Here is a 24,640-nt window from a genome sequence, read left to right on the forward strand (position 1 = left end):
GCAGGGTGAGAAGCCTACTATATGGTTTGAAGATTTGGCTGTTAAAGATGTTGGCTATAATCTGATAATTTGAATGTATTATGGAACTCAGGTGTTGGAATTGAGTAATGTCCTGCGATAAATGAAGACTGAATTAATGCTCTAAGAATTAAGCAATTGTTTTGCCTTCCCTGAGCCTGTGAGGAAACAGGCTCAGGTCTGAAGAAGAATAAAAGTTTCGTTGCACCTTTTAAAGTGTTTTGTGTGAATGTTTGGGTGAATGTGCACAGAGTTCCAGGAAAACCTGGACTGGACTCTATCACAGGAAGCTTAAAAACTGAAACACATTCTTAGTGAGGATATTTATCTCTTTTTTGTTACTCTGAGGGAGCTCGTGATTTCAGCTCCTCACTCTTAGACTCAATGGTACGCAACCAGAGTATATGGAGATTCTGCCTGGTTTGCTACTCTTGAGGGATCTCAGAATTCCAGTACCTTAGTGTCAGGCTCAATGAAAACACATACAGATTCTGACAGGATTTCTGGTTTGCTTCTCTGAGGGAGCTAAGACTTGCAGCACCTTGCTGTCAGGCTCAGTGGTACACAATCAGAATCTGTGAGCAGTACTCCTTATTATACTTTTTTTTTTTTTTTTTTTTTTAGGGAGCTCAGAATTGAAATAGCTGACATGCTCAGTAGCACACAGCCAGAATTGGTGAGTATTTAAGTTATATTTGCTGTTCCGAGGAAGCACAGATTGGTAACATTTTCTTACTGGGTTCAATGTCGAGATTGGCACAAAGCCTTATTTTACTGGGCAATATTTTGAGATATTTCTCAGTCATATTCATTATAACAAGATGTATGTGATCAAATTTTATTTTACACCTGGTATTAGTAAGCAGTCCTGTGCTTCTTCCTCAGCCAGAGCAGGATTGGTCAATATTTTCACACCCTTTTTTTCTGGTCTTTGAGGGCCCAAGTTTCCTTACTACAGCACTGCAACTTGCATAAGCATGGTAATATAATTCTATTTATTCTGGTTAGCTTATACTCTCACACAATATCAGAAGAAAGGTTAAGAAAAGAACACTAATCATATAGCACACAAAGCTATCTCAGGACAAAACTTACACATAATAAGCTCAGAGTGACATATCAGACAAAACAAAATAAGCCAAGACAAAGACAGTGGGGATTTGCACTTCTGGAAGAGCAATATCCTCTTGAGCCAAGGAGCACAAAGCCCAGTTTGTTAAACTTAAGGATTCCTCTTTATAATTTTTCTAAATAACATGTACTGTATTTACAGAGTAGGAAAAATGCATATTCATTAGTTCAGATAACCTTTAGTATAGCTAAGGTCAAACCATAAACCTTTTGTTTCTGTTAATCTCTTTTATGTGAATAGCCAGGCTCTGGATTGTGCCATTTTCTGTGTTACTATCAAAACTTAAATTGGCCCCTTATTGGAGGGGTCGTGATAGATAGACATGGAGTGGATTGTTCTGCATATCTCCCCAGGTCATAGCTGGCCCTTGCACTTCCCATGAACCCTAAGAATCAAAACATAGAATGAAATGAATACAGAAACAAGATGCTGTGAATCTTGAGGGAGTTAGGCCCCAAGAGGCCTCTAGCAAAATAGTAGCAGTTATTTATTGTTGCACTTAAAAGAATATAGGATTGTTAGACAGAAAAAGATTCATAGGAAAGGAGACACGGTCCAAAGAACAGAAGGAAAAGAAAAAATATTTTTGTTTATTGTAACACTCTGCAAAGGCTAACGGCTGCCATACGGCAACAGCCCTGAAGCCCTTTAAATCTCTATGGGCTTCGGGGCCGTTAGCGCAGCGCAGCCGCTAGCGTGGCTTTGTAAAAGAGGCTGTAAGTTTATAACTTTGTTTCAAGGCTTCATTTTGACATTGAACAAACAAATTCCCACATTCTACATTTTCCCTTAATTAGGCCAACTGCTGCCATAATGGTTGTTGTGCCATAGAGGTTTGCAAAGAAGGATAACAGTGAGAGAAGACTTAAATGAAAAAATGGAGAAACAGTGAAAAATTAAGTCCATCACTGTAAAGGCATTCTCATCTCTTACACTCTAACTCAACATAAGTCAGCCTGTGAGATGATAAACAGAAATTCTTCTTAGCAAATATAAGGAAGAAAGTATAGAGCAGCTCTGGGAATCCAGACAGTGGCTTGATTTTCTTTTGGATTATGCAGGCTGAGTACAATGCTAATGACTGAGGATTTTCCATAATAGTTTTTTCTAAATAACATTAAAGTTGAGGCTTTGTTTTTATTTTTGCTGATCTGTTGATATAAAATTTCTGTTCCTCCCTCCCACCACAACCACACATTTCACTGCAAAATTCCACAACCACATACAGAACTTCACTGCAAGATTCCCCTAGAGTTTGTTGGCAGTCTTGCGACTAGATTGTTTGCAGCATTCCATGCCTCTGGTAAAGAGAGAATGGATCTCCCAGCATGCACCCAAAACTCTTAAATATATACTTGGGGCTGCTGCAGCCAGCTGCCCTCAGTATTATACAGAGCTAAGAAATAAGTTCTGCAGCTGTCAGGTGAAGATGTATGACTGTGACTATGCTTAAATGACTTTGGGAGATTTTCTCTAGCAAAAAGAATAAAAAGGCTATGTTTGAGTGATATATGAAAATATAAAGTCTTTGATTTAAAAAAAAAAAAATCAGGCTTCAAACAAGTAGAACCATTTTGAAATAACTTTTTCTGCAGATTTAAATGCTACATGAGAATTTCTTTTTAGCCCTGTTCTGCTATATCTAACAAATATGCACCAGACACTACAGACAGTATTTCAACTGACTATAGTCATTATGTCCAAAATACAGACAAAATGAAAAATATCAACTGAATGTATAAGAACAAAAAGCCTATTCTACTAGGGAAGCGGCACTGTGATTTACTATTTATTGATTTTGATTATATGACATAAAACCTGGAAAAGCGGATGTATACGAAAAGCATTGCAAAACAATTTGCCAGCACAGTATTCAGTTATTTAAATTAACTGGAATCTAAAGCAGACATGCAGAGTGTTGCTTTGACCTTGGTTGGCATGTTTTCCTCTATATCTTTTCTCACTTACCTCTATTATGAGTAAAAGCATTGGGTGGGTGAAACTTGCAGCTCTCTTCAGCATTGTAGCAAAGGAAAGAAACACCTGGGGAAGTGGTGCTTGGCATCACCATGCCATGTCCTCCCGTATTCTTCTCCACTGTGCCCACCCCCCACTATGGGGGCGACAGTTCTCTTTTACCACTGTGTTCCCCCTCCAGCATACCTCTTCAGATGATCACTGGCAGCAAGCAGCATCTCTAACCTGCTGCTCACACATGACCAGGAAATGATGTCAGAGGGAGAGCTGAGGCCAGCACGAGCAGAGCACGTAAGAGATGCTGATTGCTGCTGGTGATCATTTGGGTGGGTGGACAGACAGGAGGAGAGGTGCTGGCATCCCTGCTAGGACAGCGCCAAGTGCGGTCTGATCCTCCACCCCTCACCCCTTACTAAGCCACTGGCTCTCTCTCTTGCTGATGATTTCATATCTGACTATGATAACTTAGCATTATGCTTCATTCTTTTTTGCTGGGTGTGGTCCTCACTGCCACAAATCTAGGAGCTTGATAGTGGTTTGAGGCAGGTCTTTCTGAGTCTCCGATCTGCATCACCGTCTGGGCATTTGGTGCGGATTCCTTCCCCTAGGAAGGTCTTGGAGCTCCTTCTCTGGGAATTACCTTGATGTTGGGCCCTGTACATGAAGGTCCAAGGACAAAAAATGGGATCAGCCCTTTGCAAAGTGAAATAACTATATCAGCAGAAGTGCCTTTGAGTGCTGCTTCAGCAGTTTCATAATTGGTCTCCCAAGAAGTAACTGTAGTAATATCGGAGCTTAAGGCCAAGGTTCATCTGGTTTTTCTAGGAAATCTTACCATATGCTCTATATGGAATGCAATTACTCTTATGGAACAAATGATTTCTTTTTTGACTTTACTAAAAATACCACTTAAAATTCAATCTCAGAAATCTAAAGTGCTGCAGCAGGTCTCTTGGGTGGAAAAATTACAAGGAGACCTGCAGTAGATTATTAGGGCCGGTCCAACCATTAGGGAAGACTAGGCAGTTGCCTGGGGCATTAGCTTCCTGGAAAGAGCAACATAGGGCAGCAAGTTTAAAATTTAATAAAAATATGTCCAATTATACATTTTTATAGGATAGTTGTATAATGATTGTTAAGTTTAATTATCAAATTCTTGGGGGAAGTGGAAAAAGGCCAAAGACTATACCTGTACAGTATATTTAATTAAAGTGGGTATAAGGCTGAAGTTTCACCTAACATAGAAGATGACGGCAGAAAAGGGCTACAGCCCATCAAGTCTGCCCACTCTGCTTACCCACCCCCTGTCTATGCCCTAATGACCCAATTTCCTTATCTTGACCCTCATAGGGATCCCACATGGGTATCCCATTTATTCTTAGTCTGGCACGCTGTCTGCCTCGATCACCTGCACTGGAAGCTTGTTCCAATGATCAACCACTCTCTCTGTGAAGAAATACTTTCTGGTGTCGCCATGAAATTTTCCGCCCCTGAGTTTGAGCGGGTGCCCTCTTGTGGCCGAGGGTCCCTTGAGAAAGAAAATATCATCTTCCACTTCGACACGTCCCGTGAGGTACTTAAATGTTTCGATCATGTCTCCCCTCTCCCTACGTTCCTCAAGAGTGTAGAGCTGCAATTTGTTCAGTCTCTCTTCGTACGAGAGACCCTTGAGCCCCGAGATCATCCTGGTGGCCGTCCGTTGAACCTATTCAATTCTGCGCACATCTTTACTGTAATGTGGCCTCCAGAATTGCACACAGTACTCCAGATGAGGTCTCACCATGGCCCTGTACAACGGCATTATGAGTTCAGGCTTTCGGATGCCTAATACTCTTGCTTTATGATTGGTCTGTCCTGCAAATTATCACAGATTAATTAAATCTGGTCCACAATGGAAGAATAGGTTTTCACCTTTGATAAATTTCCTATTAAGTCCCTGGAGGATTCAGTATGCTAGGTGTTCAATCCCTTCCCACAATCCAGGAGTTGCAGAAATCCAAATACTTTTCTGAGCACATGCTCCCTCCCACCTTAGAGAGAATTAGAGCCCCTGTAGTTCAGTCACAAAGCCAAGCAATAACCTGAACAAATCCATGACAAGGAAGGAGATATCGGGGAAGTTCCCCAGCAACATAAACAATTTGTGAACTGGTCTGCTCTGTAAAACATGAAAACAAGCAACAAACAGGCACAAAGGCAACACAGAAAAGCACTGAGGAACAATGTAGAACTAACCTGTTGTGTGCAATGAGCACCCACATGACACAGCTTTCAGTAATGCGTACTCACAGAAGTGGAAAACTTACCCACAGGATTCGTTAACAGGCTGGAAGAATAAGCAAGGCAGAAAGCAGGCAATTCAGAACTAGTGAGAGGGCAGGCCGTACTGAATCCTAACAGAAAGACTAACATCTTATTGTTTTCCATGTGTCTACAAATAATCTATGTGAGTAAATTGTCACCTATTCCAATTCACAAATCTACAAATCAAACTATATGGCTGAACTCCAAGATTCAAATTGGCGGATTTAAAGTCATCTGGAAGCATTGGATGATTGCAGGAATACGTGTATTACAAGATGTTATTTCAAATGGTAAATTGCTTGAGTTTTCACAGTTGCAACATAAATATGGCCTTAATAAATCACAAAACTTTAGATGGTTGCAACTGAAGCAAGCCATTCAGTTGGGGTTCCCTGAATGGAAAAATCTTAATAATCAATATAAGCTTAGAGTTTTTATGCTTTCAGGTGGATTTCTTGGGACACCAGGCCACTCAGTGGTATAAATTAATATCTGGATTTCAGAATAAAAAAACCAAAGACTGGTCTTCGGGACATTTGGAGCATTGAGATTAAGCATCAAATTACTGTGTCTCAATGGTCACGAATTTGGTCTTGGAGGATGAGATGTACGATGTCTGCATCTATGAGACACACATGGTTTTTCCTGTTGCATAGAGCATTCTGGACCCCTGTTCGTTTAAAAAAATTTGATTGCTCTAAGTCTGATAGATGTTGGCATTGTCATCTTGAAGTAGGGACTTTAGATCATCTATTGTTCTATTGTCCATTTATTATGGCTTTCTGGAAATCAATTTGGGGCCAAATTAATAGTTTGTTAGAGAATCATGTGGCATTATCATATGATACAGTATTATTTGGTATGTCTATGAGGGCTAAGAGTCAAATATCTTCCAAAAATAATAAACTCTTACTTATTTTAACAGGGGTCGCTATAAAACAAATAACATGCAATTGGAAAAACTGGAGTAGACTAAACTATGGTTTTTGGTGGAATTCAGTGTGTCATATTTATAAAATGGAGAGAACATTAGCTATTCGGAAAGGGAATTTTAATAACTTTCAAGATGTGTTGGGGCCATTAACAAATTATTGCAATGAATAATTATCATTTCCCTGGTTTGTATAAATGAAGTAATGGGGGGGGTAATTTTTTGGAGTTTCATTGTTTGTTATGTAAGGAAAGGATAATCTTTATTATATGATTTAAATATTATGATATATTGAAGGGTAGGGAGGGAATGGGATAAATTATATTGAATATGAATAATTATAGAATTTCAAGTGATGTTTTTAAGTTAAAATGATGTTACTTTTTATTCCACTTGATGTAAGTTATAAAAATATTAAAGAATTTTTTTTAAAAAGAAAGACTAACAGAAAGAATTTTATCGAAGGTGAAAATCTGATCTTCCATTTTGTTATGTCCCTTCCGAATTCTGTATGTTAGGAGTTGTACCAAAACAATAGCAGCTTCTAGGGAGGGACAGAAGAACCTGCTCACAACACCCAGGTCCCAAAAGTGGCATCAGAGTGAGCATCCACATCTACGTGGAAAAAATGGGTAAAGGTAGGAAGAGAGGACTAAGGAGCCGCCCTGCAAATTTTATCTGGAGAAAATGCACATGACTCCACCTACGAAGCAGCAATACTTCTAGTGGAGTGGACCGGAAAGGAAACTGACTGCAGTTTGCAGTGGGAGAAATAAATCGTGGAAATGGCCATCAAAACCATTGGATGACTGAGGTCATAGACGCCATCCGAATATGCCGAGGCACAGCAGTCAGGACAAAGATCAGATATTTGAAAATCATGAGTCCTCTCCAAAAATAGAGCAAGACTCTTTTGACATCCAGCTTGTGTAAGATCTGACCCTTTGGCTCCAAGCCTGTGGAATGAAACGCAGGCAAACAAACCTCCTAGGTTATATGGAAAGCAGAAGCTACCGTCAGTAGAAAAGAAGGTGCAGTACGGAGAACAACTCTGGCACCTGTAATACGGAGAAAGGGTCGCTGCATGAAAAAGCTCGAAGCTCCGAAATACACCTTGCTGAGACAAAGGCAACCAGAAAGACACTCTGAGCTTCAGATCAGAAGAGTAGTAGCCTTCAATGGCTCAAATGGAACTTCCACAAGGCCCTGTAGAATGATAGTAAGATTCCAGAAAGGGAAAGGATGACGCAAGGGAGGCTGCAAATGAAGCTCCCCTCTTAGAAACCTGTTCATATCTGGATGAGCAGGAAGCGAACTAAAACCCCTGCGTGCCCTGAAGCACAAAAAGCCTGCTACCAGAACTTTAAGGGAGGCCACAGCTAAACCCTTATCTAAGCTTGCCTTAAGAAAAGCCAGGACCACCGAAATGGAAGCACCTTCTCCTAGTCCGAGAACTTCCCATTTATGCCCACCTTCTCAAAAAACTGAAGTAAATTTGTCAAACATGACTTCCCCTTCCTGAAGCCGTGTTGACTGGTTCTCATCAGCTCGTGATGTTCTAGGTGTTGCACTATGCTATCCTTGATTAATGCTTCTACTATCATCCCAGGAACCGATGTAAGACTCATGGGTCTATAGTTGCCCGGTTCTCCTCTCGATCCTTTTTTGAAGATTGGGATGACATTCACTATCTTCCAGTCATCTGGTTTTCTGGGCTAAAGTACATTTTTGTTAGTATGGGATCACAGAGCTCTCTCACTGTGCATGAATGTCAAAGGGTGCTCCATTTGTCCTCAGCATTTTATTGGGCAATGGGGCAAGGTACATTCTTGCTGTTAAGAGATGACGGAGCTCTCCAGCTTTGCAGTATATCAAGAAAGCTCAGTCAATCATCATAAGCAATTATCAGCTAAATGTTAATTATGCAAAAAGACTGTGCCAGAACTGTGTGTCTCTGAAGTTCTGCTTTCTGGAAGGATGAAATTCTCCAGATGGATGGGTGGTCAATTAACCCTTGCAGATTGCTTTTCTTCCCCAGTAGAAGGATATCTGTACCATTGTGTGTTTTTATTAAACTTGAGAACTATGTTGGTATAAGCAGCTGTTTCAGTTTCCAGATCCTTCTTTGTAATCTGACTAGGATTCTGATCCCTTTTTGGAAATTTGCTGGAATTCTCTCACTCCAGTTTTGGTTTATTTTATCCCTTGAAAAACTTTAATAAAAGCTATCATCCACATATTGGAAACTTTCACTCATCTTAAATCCAGGCATTGCAGTCATTGGCAACAAAGATAAAAACCAAAGATGGGCTTACAGGATAGGAATATGGGAGGCAATTCTATCACTGGGCACATACAATTATGCCACCCTGCACACATACAGTAATGCACAGAAAAAGCAGCACTTACAGGTGTGCTATTCAATAAGATAGTGCATAAGTACTATAGCATATAACCGGCATCGTAGGACCAGGAAATCATGTCAGAGGGAGAGCCAAGGCCGGCAAACGCAGCAGGTTGCAGATGCTGCTTGTCGCCAGACTAAAGCAGGTTCCGGACCATCCATTGTTGTATATCAAAATCAGTTGTGTACCTGTAATATGATAGGTAAATGTGTATTTCAAGGCACTTTTAGCCCTGGCATAAATGACTGTGACTAAATTTAAGCATGGCAACAGAGGTTTATGTTAGTAATGCAGTGGGAGGCCTAAATGGAGGTACCCTGTTATAAAATTGTTCTCATGGTCTGTGCTGCCATGTGTTTATGTTTCAGTCTTGGAAGTCCTGTTATCTAAGAGGGCATTTCCATTCTGTAGAATCTGCCTTTGGAAAAGGATATTTAGTTGATAGGTACTCATTAGTCAACTTTCTGAATTTCCAGCAGCAGTACAGGCAATATAGTTTTTAAATCCCTGCTGCTACTGCAGGGGTGGCCACTGAAGAACAGACTTCCAAATCAACTTTAAATCAGATAGGGCTGTCTTCCTTCTCATATAGTATGCTTTAGGCTGGTGGCAATGAATAGCCTTTGGTTTCATATAAGGACATCACAGCTCGTTTGCACAACAGACTGTCTTTGTTGGTGGTGGAAACAGAGATAGTAAAGAATATTTATATTTTTATAGTTTTGATTGAATGCTAAAGGAAAGGGTGGGTGGGAAGGGAATAAATTTATTTATTTGATGTTATACCAGAAAGAAATTCAAGTAATGTATTTAATTTTAAATGTTTTATTATTTGTACACTTGTTGTAAGATTAAAAAATGAATAAAGAATTTAAAAAAAAAATATTTTAGAGTTCAAGTTTCTGGCCATACAACAGAAACTTCTGAGTCTGAATGTTATTTTTGTAGTCCATTTTCCTTTTAAATACACTTGTTATTTCTTTAAATAAATATTTTATGAGTCTTCACAATTTTGTTTCTTTATTGATTTTTAGAAAGGAGGTAATGATGATTATTGATCCTAGCCCCAGATGATAAAGATGGTTAAACATGTATTAGCAGACAATATTTCAGGGACATGAAGTTTGCTTATTGTTAATTTTATTTTTTCCATTTCTTTAATCCCTGTTCTGAGGCTTTTATTTCCTCCTCTGTCTAAATATCAGAATACAGTTAAATTCTTAATGTACTAGAATTTTGCCTTTATATCAGCGGTCTCAAACACGCGGCCCACGGGCCGCATGCGGCTCTCTAGGCCTATTTTGTGGCCCGCGGTCTGGACACGATCAAGACAGCATCTCTCTTCCCCCTTCCCTTCCTTTTGGAGCAGCAGCATGTATGGCCGGCTCAGTCCATCGTTCCGTTCAAAGCCGCAGGTTGGCGGCTCCTCGCGCTATCCACTCCTGCATCAGAAGCCTCTTTGACATCACAACATCAGAGAGGCTTCAGACGCAGGCACGGTTCTCGCGAGGAGCCGCCACCCGCGGCTTTGAACAGAAAGATCAACTGAGCCGGCCAGACACGCTGCTGCTCCACAAGGAAGGGAACAGAAGGGGAGGGGAAAGAGAAATGCTTCTGCTGCAAAGGAAAGGGGGACCCTAGGGAAATGCTGCTGCTGCTGCTGCTGTACAGGGAAAGGGATAGGGAGGGAAAGGGGAAGAGAAATGCCTCTCCTGCACAGGAAAGGGGGAAGGGAAATGCTGCTTCTGTTGCTGCTGCACCCAATTGGGGAAAGAGAGGGAAGGAAGGAGAAGGGAGAGGAGAGGAACAAGAGAAGCCAAGTTCATGGGAGGGAAGGAAGGAAAGGAGATATCAGACCATGGAGGGGGAGGGAGAGATGCCAGGGCATGGGGGAAGGGAAGGAGACAGATGCCAGACCAGGGGATAGGAAGGAAGGAGGGAGGGAGAGAAAGGAAGGAAGGAAAGAGATGCCAGACCATGGAAATAGGACAGAAGAAAAGAGAGATAGGAAGGGAAGGTAAGACATGGAAATGTAGATTTTGAAAAGAAAGCAGAAAAATTGAACATTAAGTTAATGCCATAGATGGATGCAAAGCAGAAAGTGAAGACGGAGAGAAAAACAGTCAAAGGACAAGAAGGCCCTGGACACATAGTTAAAAGCACAGAAAACTAAAGTCACCAGCCAACAAAGATAGGGAAAATGATTTTATTTTCAATATAGTGATTGAAATGTGTCAGTTTTGAGAAAGAAAAGATATTAAACTTTAAATGTGAGGTCTGCAGAAAAAATAGAGTACTTGGAGGGCCACAGAAAAAATAGTTAATGTCTTATTAAAGAAATGACAATTTTGCATAAGGGAAAACTTTATAATTTATATATTTTTCCTTTTAACTGTTGAGTTTTACCTCATGCAAAATTTTCATTTCTTTAATAAGACATTAACTATTTTTTCTGTGGCCCTCCAAGTACCTACAAATCCAAAATGTGGCCCCACAAAGGGTTTGAGTTTGAGACCACTGCTTTATATTCTCATTTATTCCTTCAGTTTTGCCAGTATGTTATTTGAAATGCAAATATAAAACAAAATATTATCTCCAGCAACAAGCCTGCTGTTCATTGTGAAGAAGTCTCTTCTGACACCTACAGGTTGCTGCTTTAAGTTTTGCGATCACATTTACAGTTGGGTTAGTCACGTGGCTTTTTACCAGAATTTGGACTATGTGTTGAAACTATCCAAAACCAGTTCATTTTCATTAGGCTTAAGTATCTATCCCCCTCCTTTACAAAGCAGCACTAGCATTTTTAGTGTCGGCCGCTGCAGTAACAGCTCCGATGCTCATAGAACTCCTATGAGCATCCGAGCTGTTACCGTGGCAGCCGGCACAAAAAATGCTACCATGGAGGGGGTATATTAGAAATTATAGGAGTTTGTTATAGGATTCATAGAAACTGTCCTAGAATCTTTACCTATGTGTATAACAATACTATTTATCTGTATTGCTTTGCTAGATAAACAATTGCTTTTTATATACTTCTAATTGCCCATATTTCTAAATATATACTAACTTAGAGATTAACTACTGTATTAATCAGATAAAAAAAAACTGATCATATAGGCAATTACTAAAACTTAATGCCAACAAGGCAAAAATAGTATGATTTAGTAACTCAAGTTCAAATATAGAGTACCTTTATTGGTTCCATCTAGTCACAAAAATCTTTTGTCAGTGATTGTGATGGAAGTATGACAGGGAAGAATTGAAGGGACAGCTCCGCTTACTCGGAAGAAAATTGAAGATCAGGGAGGTGAAGGTGGCCTTCTCAGAGATCCTCCCGGTACCAAGAGTGGATGCAAAGAGACAAGGGGAACTGCAAGCAATCAACGCCTGGATGAGACGATGGTGTGAAGAGGAAGGCTTTGACTTTGTGCGCAACTGGACGGCGTTCTGGGGAAAAAGCAAGTACTATAGAAAAGCCAGCCTGCACCTCAACAAAGAAGGAGTAAGAGTACTGGCAGGCAACATGAAGAGAGCCTTAGAGAAGGCTTTAAACTAAAGGACAGGGGAAAACCGACAGTCGACCACCAGTCGATGGCCCGGGCGACAGAATGCCTCGTAGAAGGAATTATGGACAACTACTCAGACACGGGAGGGGTCGACCACAAAGCAAATGAGGAAGACAACACAGCAGCAGAAAAGGATACCGTAGAAGAAACAGTAGATACTGCTAAGCTGAAAAAGTCGAAGAAGGTAACACAAAGGGAACTCAAATGTTGTATACGAATGCTAGAAGTTTGGGAAACAAAATGGGAGAGTTAGAAGCAATAGCAAAAAACGACAAACTGGAAATCATTGGCATAACAGAAACATGGTGGAATGACAAAAACAAATGGGACACAGTACTACAAGGATACAAACTGTACAGAAAAGATAGAGTGGGGCATAAAGGTGGAGATATTGCCCTATATGTTCAGGAAGAATTAGAATCCGTGAGAGAAACTATGGTGGAAGAGAAAGAGAAGCTGAAATCCCTCTGGATCAGGATTCCCAGACACAACGATGCTGACATAAAGACTGGCCTTTACTACCGACTGCTGGGACAGAGGGAGGAGACAGACTCAGAAATGATGGAGGAAATTAAACAAGAATTTAAGACAGGTTATGTCATAATCTTGGGGGATTTCAATTTCCTGGGGATAGACTGAGACCTGGGAACCTCCAACTGTGGCAAGGAGGCAAAGTTCCTGAAAGAGCCGATGAGAGGAAACGTTACCTTGGACTTTGTCCTAAATGGCATTACGGGTCTGACAAAGGAAGTAGAAGTCATGGTCCCGCTGGGAACGAGCGATCACAACATGATCAACTTCAAACTTGATGTTGAGAATGGGAAAGGTACCAAAACCTCAACCACGACTTTAAATTTTAAAAAGGGAAGATACGACAGCATGAGAGCCATGGTGAAAAAATGGATCATGAAAAAGATGGGCAAAGTCAACGGTGGAACAGGCATGGTCCCTACTGAAAAATACTACCGTGGATGTCCAAAGTAAAGAAAACCAAAGGCAAAAGAGAGCCGGCGTAGCTTACCAAAGAGGTGAAGGAAGCCATAAATGAAAAGAAGGACTCCTTTAAGACATGGAAACACAAGAAAACATCCGAAGCTTGGAACAAACATAGGGATGATCAGAAAAAATGTCACAAGGCGGTGAGGGTTGCCAAAAAGGTCTACGAGGAGAAAATAGCACAAGAGGCCAAATATTTCAAGCCTTTTTTTAGATACATAAAAGGGAAAAAACCCACATGGGAGACGGTGGGACCATTGGACGACCTGGGAGGAAAAGGGTGCATCAAGGATGACAAACAAATTGCAGACAGACTGAATTCCTTCTTTGCGTCTGTTTTTACAAAGGAAGACACCGCAATACCTGACACAGTGAAAGTGTTCAAGGGAGTCGTACAGGACAGCCTCACCACAGTAGAAGTGGACTTGGACCAGATTTACCACCAGATCGACAAACTTAAAAGTGATAAATCTCCTGGACCGGACGGAATTCATCTGAGAGTCCTAAAAGAACTGAAATTTGAAATCGGAGAACTATTGCAAAAACTTGCCAACCTGTCAATCAAGCTGGATGTTGGGGAGTCCCTGGATATTGTATACATGGACTTCAGCAAAGCATTCAATAGCGTACCACACCATAGGTTGCAGAGCAAGATGAGCTCTATAGGATTGGGCGACACATTGACGAAATGGGTTGAGAACTGGCTTGGAGGTAGGTTTCAGAGGGTAGTGGTGAACAGCAAAACTAAGGGCTCCTTTAACTAAGGTGCGCTAACGATTTAGCGCGCGCTACACGCTAATGCCTCCATAGAGCTGGTGGTAGTATTTTCCGTGTAGCACGGGGTTAGTGTACGCTAAAAATGCTAGCGCACCTTCATAAAAGGAGCCCTAAGTGTATAACTGAGTTATAAATTGGCCACTCTGTGGCTTATGCATAATGCTTTTCGAATATCTATGCATACAATATTCAGCTTCTGTCTTTGAACCTAATGAATCTCAGGCACTTAGGCCATATTCTATATATGGCTTCTAAAATATTGGTGCTGACTAGAACGCCGCTTAGGGTGATTCTATAAAAGGTATGCACACCTTATAGAATCATGCTAAGCACCAGTGTATATCACAACTTTTAGGAGCACCCATTTAGGCTAAGGAAAACTAAGCCTAAATCTTTGATCCTAACTTGTATGTGCATTGGGCATATTCTATAACAGTGTGAATAAATTCTAAGAATGCCCATACTCAATGCCCTCTTCTCAGATTGTGCACTGGCATGCTGCACTTTATAGAATATTCCTACCAAATTGTGTGTGTAACTTAATGTGTGCTAATTAGCTTCAATTGGCAATTAGCAAGGTGTTAATTGTCAATTACTGGCATCAATTAAGCTAATTAAACAATTAATTTGTGGATGTTGATCAGCTGTGACACCGATTTGTGCACATAATGTAAGGCACCATATACAGAATTTGGGGGTTAATTAATTAAACAAAGGTCTGGATGCAGCTGCAGGCTGGCTATTTGCTCAGAAGCTCAACTTAAAACCCAGAAAAAACAGAAACTTCTCTTCTTGAAATGTAGTTTCCCTTACTCAGGGTGTCCTAATTATAATCAAGGACTCTATCTAGGTTCTGGGTAAAATCCTAGACAATTAACTGATTTTTGTATCTCAAATAGCTTGCCTGTAGGATGATTCTGTCTGTCCTCTCATTTATTTGGAACTAAGAAAATATAAACACTATGGGGCTCATAATTGAAACAGAATTACATCTAAAAACCCTCCCAAATCGGCACTTGGACAATCAAAAAGGCAGGTCGTCCAATTGCCAATAATCGAAACGGGGTTTTATACGTTTCCAGAAATGCTATAGGCCTCTGAATCCCGCTGTGTGCCCAGAGCAAAAAGGGGGATTTTTTGGGGGGAGTGGTTAGGGCGGAATGTGGGCAGGATGTAGGCTGACCTAGACTTGGTCGTACTGCAGGGATAATTGAAAGTTTGACGAGACCGCTGAAACCGAACTTATACGTTGTGACTTAGGTAATCTAAACAGATTTAAGTGTCCAAAAAGGCGTCTATCTTTTGTAGAAATGCGCCTAAAAAGACATGCTCCTATAGCCCAATTAATTTTTATGTTTTTCAATTATAAGCTTGTTAAAATTCGTAATTGAAAGCAATTTACTAATTGAGGTAGACATCTAACTTTAGGCAGTTCTTTTAGAATTTTCCTCATAGTACATAATGAATTTGGCTTTTTAGGCAAGTGCTTATGTCTAAATCAGGGCCTGCCTACTCCTCCCTCCTTCAGTTAGATCTGCATAGTGTTGGTCACAGCTGTCATGAGAATCTGGCTTGAAACAACATACGGCATTGCCTTTTGCATTCTAGCTCCTTTTTTGGAACCTAATGTTTCTTGAGTTGGCAGTAGAGAACTCCCTCCAAAAGTAAAATAAATTAAAAACTGGCTTTTTATGTTAGCATTTGACCCTAATGGCTCTGTTTCAAGTGCTCTATGTAAATTTGAACAGTTTCCACACTGGCCATTGGATGGCAGTGCTAGGCTATGGAAACTGCTGGACAGCCCTACTCTTACCAGTGCTCTACTTGTCTTCTTTCTATTTAACAATTAGATGGTATGTTGCTGGTCATTTTTTATTGTACATTGCTTTGGTATGCATAAACTATTTCCCTGATTGCCTGTAGAGGTGTTAAGTATATGTGAGTTTAGCCTGGCTTTAGGTTAATGATTAGCTTTTGAATAAACATGCATTAATAGAAGAAAAGAAGGATTGTTCAATCTGATGAGGGCAGACTGCTTGCAATAGGGTTTGCTGTTAGACTTGATTCTAGATATTTTAGTTAAATGGAGTTGCTAAGCAAATTATAGCATAGTAGAATGTATCCTGATGCCATTTCCTGGATTTTGGAAATATTAATTTACCAATGGGTAGGGTTACCAGACGTCCAGATTTACTTGGACCTGACCTCTTTTTAGAGGACATGTTCGGACATCCGGGCAGCTTTTCAAAACCTGGCACTTTGTCCAGGTTTTGAAAAGTTTCCAGCTCGGACCCACATCAGGAGAGCATCTGCATTATCGTACTAGACCTGCGCATATGCAGTTGCCCTCCCGATGTGGCTCTGCGCACGGGAACAGGTTGAGGGGGGCGAGGCTGGGTCGGAACAGGGAATGACTTGGGTAGAATGGGGTGGGGCCGGGTAGAATTGGGCAGGCCTGGGGGCAGGGCCATGGGTCCGGATTTTACAGAAGTAAAGTCTTGTAACCCTACCTATGGGAAACACCATTCACACTCACAGCTAAATTCATTAAGAAAAAGATGCTGCTTTTGTCATTTGATATGGTCTTGACATGCTGAATCACAATGTAAATTTCTCTGTTGGTAATAACCACTCAAAGCAGAAAACTATGCATTGAGAACTTTTTCATATGTTTCATATTAGTTTCTCTCTTGGATTAATCCTTAAGAGGCCACATGCACAGAATACTCTCCCCCAGCAACAGACAAAAAGAGGAAAAGTAAAATTGGTACAATTAATGTGCTAAGGAGGTAATTTGTTATAGGTAATTTCACACACATATGACAGAATATGAGTACTTTTACATGACCCAGGACCAGGGGTGGGTTTTGTCTAGAACAAGGGCAGAGTCACAATATACTTTAAGTTACACATAGGGATACCATATGGCTCCAAAAAAAGGAGGATAGATTGAGACATCCAGGTTTTACTTGAATGGAAGTAACACCCGGATGTCTCAATCTGTCCTCCTTTTTCTGGAACTATATGATAACCCTACACATGTATGTCCAACACATAGGCACAAATATTTATATCAATTCTCGAGTTATATACCCAAAAACCTGATATTTATATATTAGACATAAACTTGCCCACCAAAATGTAAAGTTGAGACGATCCCAGTTTTTCCAGTTTCATGTAATCAATTGTATAGCTGTACTTGTCATAATTAAAAAAAGGCGTCTTTTATGTTTATCTAGGGGGGCAGTTTGTCCGGGTTTTGGAGAGCCCCAAACTCAGGGCCATGTCTGGATGTTCTCTGCACATGCGTGGCCCCAAGCTCTGGGAAGGAGACATGTGGTTCGTGTGGAGGCGCGGCTGGGAGCAGAATGGGGTGGGGCTTGGAGTAGAATGGGGTGGGGCCAGGTGTTCTCTTCTTTTTTTTTAAGTGGAAATCTGGTAACCCTAGGTATTCTAAAAAGGAAAGTAGAGTCCTACCAAGCGCGTTGTTATAGAATTGAACTGTTGCTACATGGTAAGTGCAAAGCCTGTATACCTTTTGGGATGTACTCGGCACTGAGGAGAGGGATGACGTATTTATTTATTTAGAAATTTGAAATCCAGACATATCCACAGTTCTATGGGTTACATAAAAACATATATAATAAAATAGTGACAAATCTTTTAGGTTCATTTTTTGAGGGGGAGGAGGAAGGAGGAGAGGGGGAGAAGTCCTGGAGTCTATAAGAATCACAGCCTCTAGATAAGTTTGGGCACTTAGTCTGACCTTCTCGAGAGCATTTTGGGTGGGGGTTGGCTTGGCTTAGGGGAGTCAGTGGGGGTTGTTCATGGGGATTTACTTGTGGTCCATGTTATATCGAGGTGTTCATACTAGTACTTGATGTTTCCTTGACCCCCTATGTAGGAGTCAGGACCCACTGCCTTGTTTTGGCACCCGCCGGACTATCGTGGGCACTAGGGCAATATTTTGTTTGTTGCTAGTAGGGAGTTTGTGGTCACTGTTCTTGGACCAAGCCGATTGTGGAGGGAGGTGGGTGTTTTCTTGTATAAACAATGATGCATGCACTTGTATTTTTCGATATCTTCATTATTGTTATTTGATTTGTGCATTCATCAATAAAAATTGTTTGAATATAAAATAGTAACAAGCAATAAATAAGAAGGAAAATTCTTATACAATTTACTTTCACCTATCATAAACTCAATTCCTGTAACAAAAATACAGTAAAATTAAAATAAAAAACCTTGCTGCAGTACACAAAGTAAGTTACTTATATACTCTCTCAAACTCCTTTTCTAAATTGCTTCACATTTGAGGATTGCTTAATTTCAACAGGCAATGAATTCCATAATACAAATCCCTAACTGACATCATAGACTGATGCAGTCTTACTGATCTCGTCAAATTCAATGATAGTACTTCAAGATTCATTTGATTCTCAGAACGCCCTCTTTGGTTTATAACAGCTAGTGGCTAGTACAGCAGCCTAAGGACCAGGGAACCAGATTTGATTCCCACTGCAGTTCTTTGTGACATGGGCAAGCCACCAGATACAAATAAATACCTGTATATAATATGTAAACCACTTTAACTGTAACCACAAAAAGGTTGTACATCAAATACTCATCCCCTTTCCTCATCTTATAAAATTACCATAAAGAAAAAAAATCCTTCATCTTGTTTTCAGGATCTCCCTAAAAATATGCAGAAGATAGATTTTCATACAATTGTGGATGCACACTAGAATTTCCTGTATCTGCAACATGAAGACTAAGAGAAACAAAGCCCTGCCCACTTCCTTCCCAAGCGGCATTATGTAAGAAAGAATTGTGTTATTCTCGAGCATGAATGCTTCCATTTCCAAAAATCAATGGAGTGCTACTGGCTTCAGGAACCAGTAATAATCCAAGGCCTACCAAGGGCTGCATGAGTAGTGCAGCCACACAGGGCAATGGGAGGCGGGGGGGGGGGGCATCTAAATTGCTTCCTGACTTTTGTCTCCTGTTCATGGTGTCAATGCAAAGGAGATGGTGGTGGTGGTGTGTGTGTGGGGGGGGGGGGGGGTGGAGGGGGAGTGCTTGGTAATGGCTCTAGTGATGTCTGTTGTTCCAGGTAGCTTTGCTTGTGGTAACTTCTGATATCACTGGGATAACAAGGGTGACTGCACAGGTAGAAATAAGAAAAGAAACATAGAAGATGACGGCAGATAAGGGCTATAGCCCATCAGGTCTGCCCACTCTACTGACCCACCCCCAAGTCTACTATCCTAGGGATCCCACTCCTGGTGAGAGGTTCCCTTGGCTTAACCCTCTAAGGGATCCCACATGGGCATCCCATTTGCTCTTAAATTCTTGCACGCTGTTTGCCTCGATCACCTGCACCGGGAGCTCGTTCCAAGGATCAACCACTCTCTCGGTGAAGAAATATTTCCTGGTGTTGCCATAAAATTTCCCACCCCTGAGTTTGAGCGGATGCCCTCTTGTGGCTGAGGGTCCTTTGAGAAAGAGAATCTCTTCTTCCATTTCGATACGGCCGGTAATATACTTAAACGTCTCGATCATGTCTCCTCTCTCCCATAGAGATTTAAAGGGCTTTGGGGCTGTTGCCGCGCAGCAGCTGCTAGCACGGCTTTGTAAAAGAGGCCGTTTGTGTTCCCTGCATATTCTCGTCCTAAGCAGGGAATCTCAGTACTCTCATTTCCAACGTTAAAAGGATGCGTTTCAAAAAGATTTCTGGGCAAAACTTTATATCTTATCAGGCCATTGTTTGGAGTAAAATTATAAGTGGTTTATTTCTGAATTCAATCTCCTACCAAATGTTTAGAAGATCTGTGAAGACTTATTTATATGACAAATTTGTTTAACAAATTCTAGTTATTTGATGGATTTATTTCTGTATGTACCTCATCTGCATCTGGCAGATCTTCTTGATGTAAACCACTCTGAACTGTCAAGGTATAGCGGGTTGTAAATAAAATTTTATTATTCATTATTATTACTTGACTTTATAGCAAAGACTTAAAACAGGTGTATGAAAACCTGCTTAAACTAAGCATCGCCTTATAAAATTGTTCTTTCTAAGGGTGGAGGATTAGCCTAACGCTTAGAGCAGCAGCAGGGAACTAGAGAGTTGCGTGGGGACAGAAATCCCGCCCGTCCCCGCCAGGATTCTCTCCGTCCCCACCCGTTCTTGTCAGGATCCTCTCCGTCCCTATCCATCCCCGCAAGGAATTACCTCCATCCCCGCCCGTCCCCATAAAAAGCAGCAATTACTTCTGACAAGATCATCAATTCCACAGTTTCTTTTGTGTTTGCGCTGCTGTTTTCCTTGTGGAATCTCTTTGGTGGAACCCTTTGTTTTCTGTTCAGATAATTAACTTATAAACCCCCTCTTTTACTAAGGCTGATGTGTCTATTATATTATATGGATGAACCCTGCTTCCAAAGAGAGAGCACTCCCCACATTACCTACAGTATATGCTTGGGAGACATCAGAAAGAAGAAAACTTAGGAAATCACTCTGGATAAAAATAATTTCAGGACAGGAGCTCATCATGCATGTGTTGCCAACACATTTGTGCATACCAGTGCAATAATTTCCTACATCAAACTGAACAGAGGCATTACATTAGGGATTTCTATTCCGCCATTACCTTGCAGTTCAAGGCGGATTACAAAAGGTTAATTTAAATAGAAACAGAGTTACAATGATTAGCTAGAGAGGTAAGTTGTAGATCTTTTAAACATTTAACGGGTTGTTGAGGGTGAGGTGGTTTGTAAAAGAATTAATAGGTGGTCTTTTGTTATTATTAGTGCAGTGATGGGTAGATCAGATGTCAGTTTTAGAGTTACAAAGAGGTCATGATGTTATTGCTGCTTCAGGAATTTCTTGAAAAGTGTGGTTTTTATTTCTTTTCTGAACGTCCTATAGTCTGGGGTGGTCATCAGAAGGTTGGAGATCTGCTTGTCCAGTCTTGCGGCTTGAGTGGCTAGGAGGCCGTCGTGTAGTTTTGTCCTTTTTACTTCCTTGATTGGGGGGGGTATGAATGGGGAGTGCGTTTTTCTGTGTCTGGTAGTGGGTGCTTGGATGACGCGATTGTTCAAGTATGATGGGCTGTCTCCGTGTAGGGTTTTAAATAATATGCAGTAGAATTTGAATTGGATTCTTTCTTGGATTGGAAGCCAATGTGAGTTGATGAAGGCTTCAGTGATGTGGTCATGTTTTCTCAATTGTAAAGGACAAGTTTGGGGGAGGGGTTAAGCATTTACATGCATTCCTTATAAAATACACACTTGTATACATATAACCCAGTAATTTTGTGCATACTGTAATACTTTCAAAGGGAAATGTATGAGCCATAGGTGTGAGTTCTGTGAGTGCCAGGGCATCTCCAATATTCTTTGCAGCACTAAACTGATATCAGAGCTTCACTTTTCTCTATTTCTATGTTAAAACTTCAGGAAGCAGAACTGCAGGAGGATGGGAAAGCAGGATATGTCACTCCAGCTACTGACAATGCCTCCTTTGTAGCCTTTAGTTACCATAGTTAAAGAATATCTGACCAATGAGATGCAGAGGAAAGTAGGAAGGAAGATTGGTGTCTCCTAGACCTAAGCCACCTGTCCTGCTTCTAATTGGCTGGCAAGGAATAGCTGACCAATAGGATAATAGCAGAGAGAAGAGACGAGCAGCAGTATAGGATAGACAGTCTTCCTGCTTTGTTCAGCCACAGAGAGTGAGAGAAAGAGCTGATCAGAAGATGATAGAGAAGAATCTGATAGTAGTGTAGAGGGAACGGGAGAAGGTTAGTCACAGACACTGAAAGCTGGAAGACATGGGACGTGAGAGGGGGTAAGAGGCTCAGAGAAGAACATAGGCTTTGAAAGGGAGAACAGTAAATTCAAGCTAGGGGAAAAGTGCCATGAGATATATGATAGAAAACTGGAGTGAATGAATAGCTGGAGAAAGATAAGCAGCATGTTCAAGAGGACTGTGTTAAAACCGCACTGAGGAGGAGGGCTGATAGGTGAGAGAGGATCAAATTGGAGGGAAGAAGCACTAATGTGTGAAGAGAGGGCTCGACGAGGCAGAAGAGGGTAAAACTAGGAAGAGAAAATCAAGAACAAGTAAAGATAGAGGATAGTCATAAGCACAAAAATTTGAAATTTATTAGCTGCTCCCCACAACAGAGCAAGCCCAAGTATCATCAAGTGGGAGATATAATATTTCTAATTGGGCTGGGTCAGTTTTGGGTGGCTACCAGTATTTGCTTCTTTTTTTTTTTTTTCTTCCAATGTTGCTGAGGAAAGAGGAGGAGGTTGTTGAAGCACACAATACCATGAACTTTTAAAACTTATTTTCTGTTGACTGCTTTGATATTGAGAAAGGCTATAGTCAGAATTTAAACTGAAAAATTTATTTATTTGATGTTATACTAGAAAGAAATTCAAGTGATGTATTTAATTTTAAATCTTTTATTATTTGTACACTTGTTGTAAGATTAAGAAATGAATAAAGAATTTAAAAAAAAGAATTTAAACTGAAGGGGGGAGGGGGAATGAATAGAAATACTGTTCTTGTTCAAAAATATATATACATGTGGAGCGGTATAATAAATAGAATGTGCATGTGCACATGTATGTCAGCGGCACTAGAAGTCCTTGAGAAACACGTGATAACCAAAAGATATCTTAACTCATTTGATTATATGAACAATAAAAGTACTGTACACAAACAGCCATAGACGGAATACAAAGATGACTAAAAACTGAACATGTCCCCAAAAGGCATCCAAACTTATGAAGTTCGATTGATTATACGACCTCCTAGTTGTATATGCTTGGTCATCCATGAGTTATCCTGGCACGTCATAATGATGCCAAAATGTTGTCATACGGTCCTCACCAGCGTCCTACATGCCCATATATAAACCCACACGTGGCATGATGATTTTTTGTGGGTGTAATAGAGTAGAGGTTGGAGGTGCTAGGTGGATAGTGTACAAAAAAAAAAAAAAGATTTCTGAGTGACATTGGGTGATAGGAGAGAGATTGTAAGAGTGCCAGTTTGAGAAAGTGAGAGAGACTGTAAGGATGACAGACAGGAGAGACTATGAGAGATTGGGAGAGTGAGAGACCATGCAGTGAGGAAGGGTGTGATAGGAAGAGTGTGTGACCACCAGAGTGAGTCTGTGAGAGTGTGTGAGTGGGTCTGTGAGAGACTGTATGAGTGAAACTAGGTGTGATGGTGGAGGGAAGGGAGCCCAATTACTCCCTAGGAGAGACTGAATCATTAATGGAGCTCTGCCTCTGCTATGAGGCTTGGGTTTTTGGCCACAATGAGTGCAGGACACCCTGTAGTGTCGCCATGAAGGCCTGGACACGGATCTGCGACACCCTCCATAGGTGAGCATCACCCAGTACCCATCACTATGTAAACCCAGACAGGTAGCCTGTGTTCCTTAAGGCTCAAAAGCTATCAGCAATGGCCTCTTCCTCCCGCCCCCATTCTTCTTGCAAGCAGCCTCTTTGCTATTGCCTGCCAACAAATATATATAACAGATATAAAGAAAAAAATAGAAATATATTTCTGAAATAAAACATTTGCTTGCCAATATATTGTTATGTACCTATATCATCAAAATAGTCATGAGAGATATAATGTGCTCATAACCCTACATATGCTTGAATGATGGAATCAAAGGCCTGCCACCTTACCCCATTCTCCACAATGTTCTTGCAGGCGCTTTGGTGTCTTTCGAAACCTTAAGTCCCTGAGGCGCAGATATAGGAGGGTCAATCCAGCCCTTATCAGGCGCACAAGACACCGCCTCAGAGCCTACCGTAAGTCCTACCCCCCAGCAGTAACTCTACAACTGGCCAGGTCTCCTATCATGTCTTAGATGTGATGCTCCTACCTCTTCTTTGCACCTGCTATCCCCAAGGCTTTCCCCAATGAGATGACATGGGAAGAACTGTGGCAGGGGGAAGGAAGAAGGCATATATGCACAATAACCATTGATTAGAACAGATACATTCTCTCACACACTCATATATATTGGTCATTGATGCAGCTTGGCAAACTTTAAAAAAACAACAACACACATTCACCAAACCCTGCCGCTGCAGCACCCAAACCACTACACCACAGCATCAAGTGACAGAAGGGAAATGGATAAAAGACAAGATAGTAACAGAAGCCACTCACTATATTCCTGGCCCTTTGAACTCATAATCCCTCACACACACTCATACTGCATTCATTGTACACACCACAGTCAGATGCACAGGTTGGAAAGCTGCCTTGTAAGACATACCAGAAACTCTGAAACCTGCATGCCAGTTTATATTCAAAGTCTTATCCATGCTTCATTGCTGCACCACACCGCCCTTTCACATTGCCAGGCCACCTGTCAGAGTTCTATCCTATGTCATGTCATTGCTGCCACCACTCAAAGCTCACTCCCATGTGCATGTGCTATTCCCAGTATGTTCTAGAATGCAACACATGCATGATGAGGTCATCTTAACTTTA

The sequence above is a fragment of the Geotrypetes seraphini genome, chromosome 1 (assembly GCF_902459505.1).
Source record: "Geotrypetes seraphini chromosome 1, aGeoSer1.1, whole genome shotgun sequence".
In the NCBI taxonomy this organism is placed as follows: Eukaryota; Metazoa; Chordata; class Amphibia; order Gymnophiona; family Dermophiidae; genus Geotrypetes; species Geotrypetes seraphini.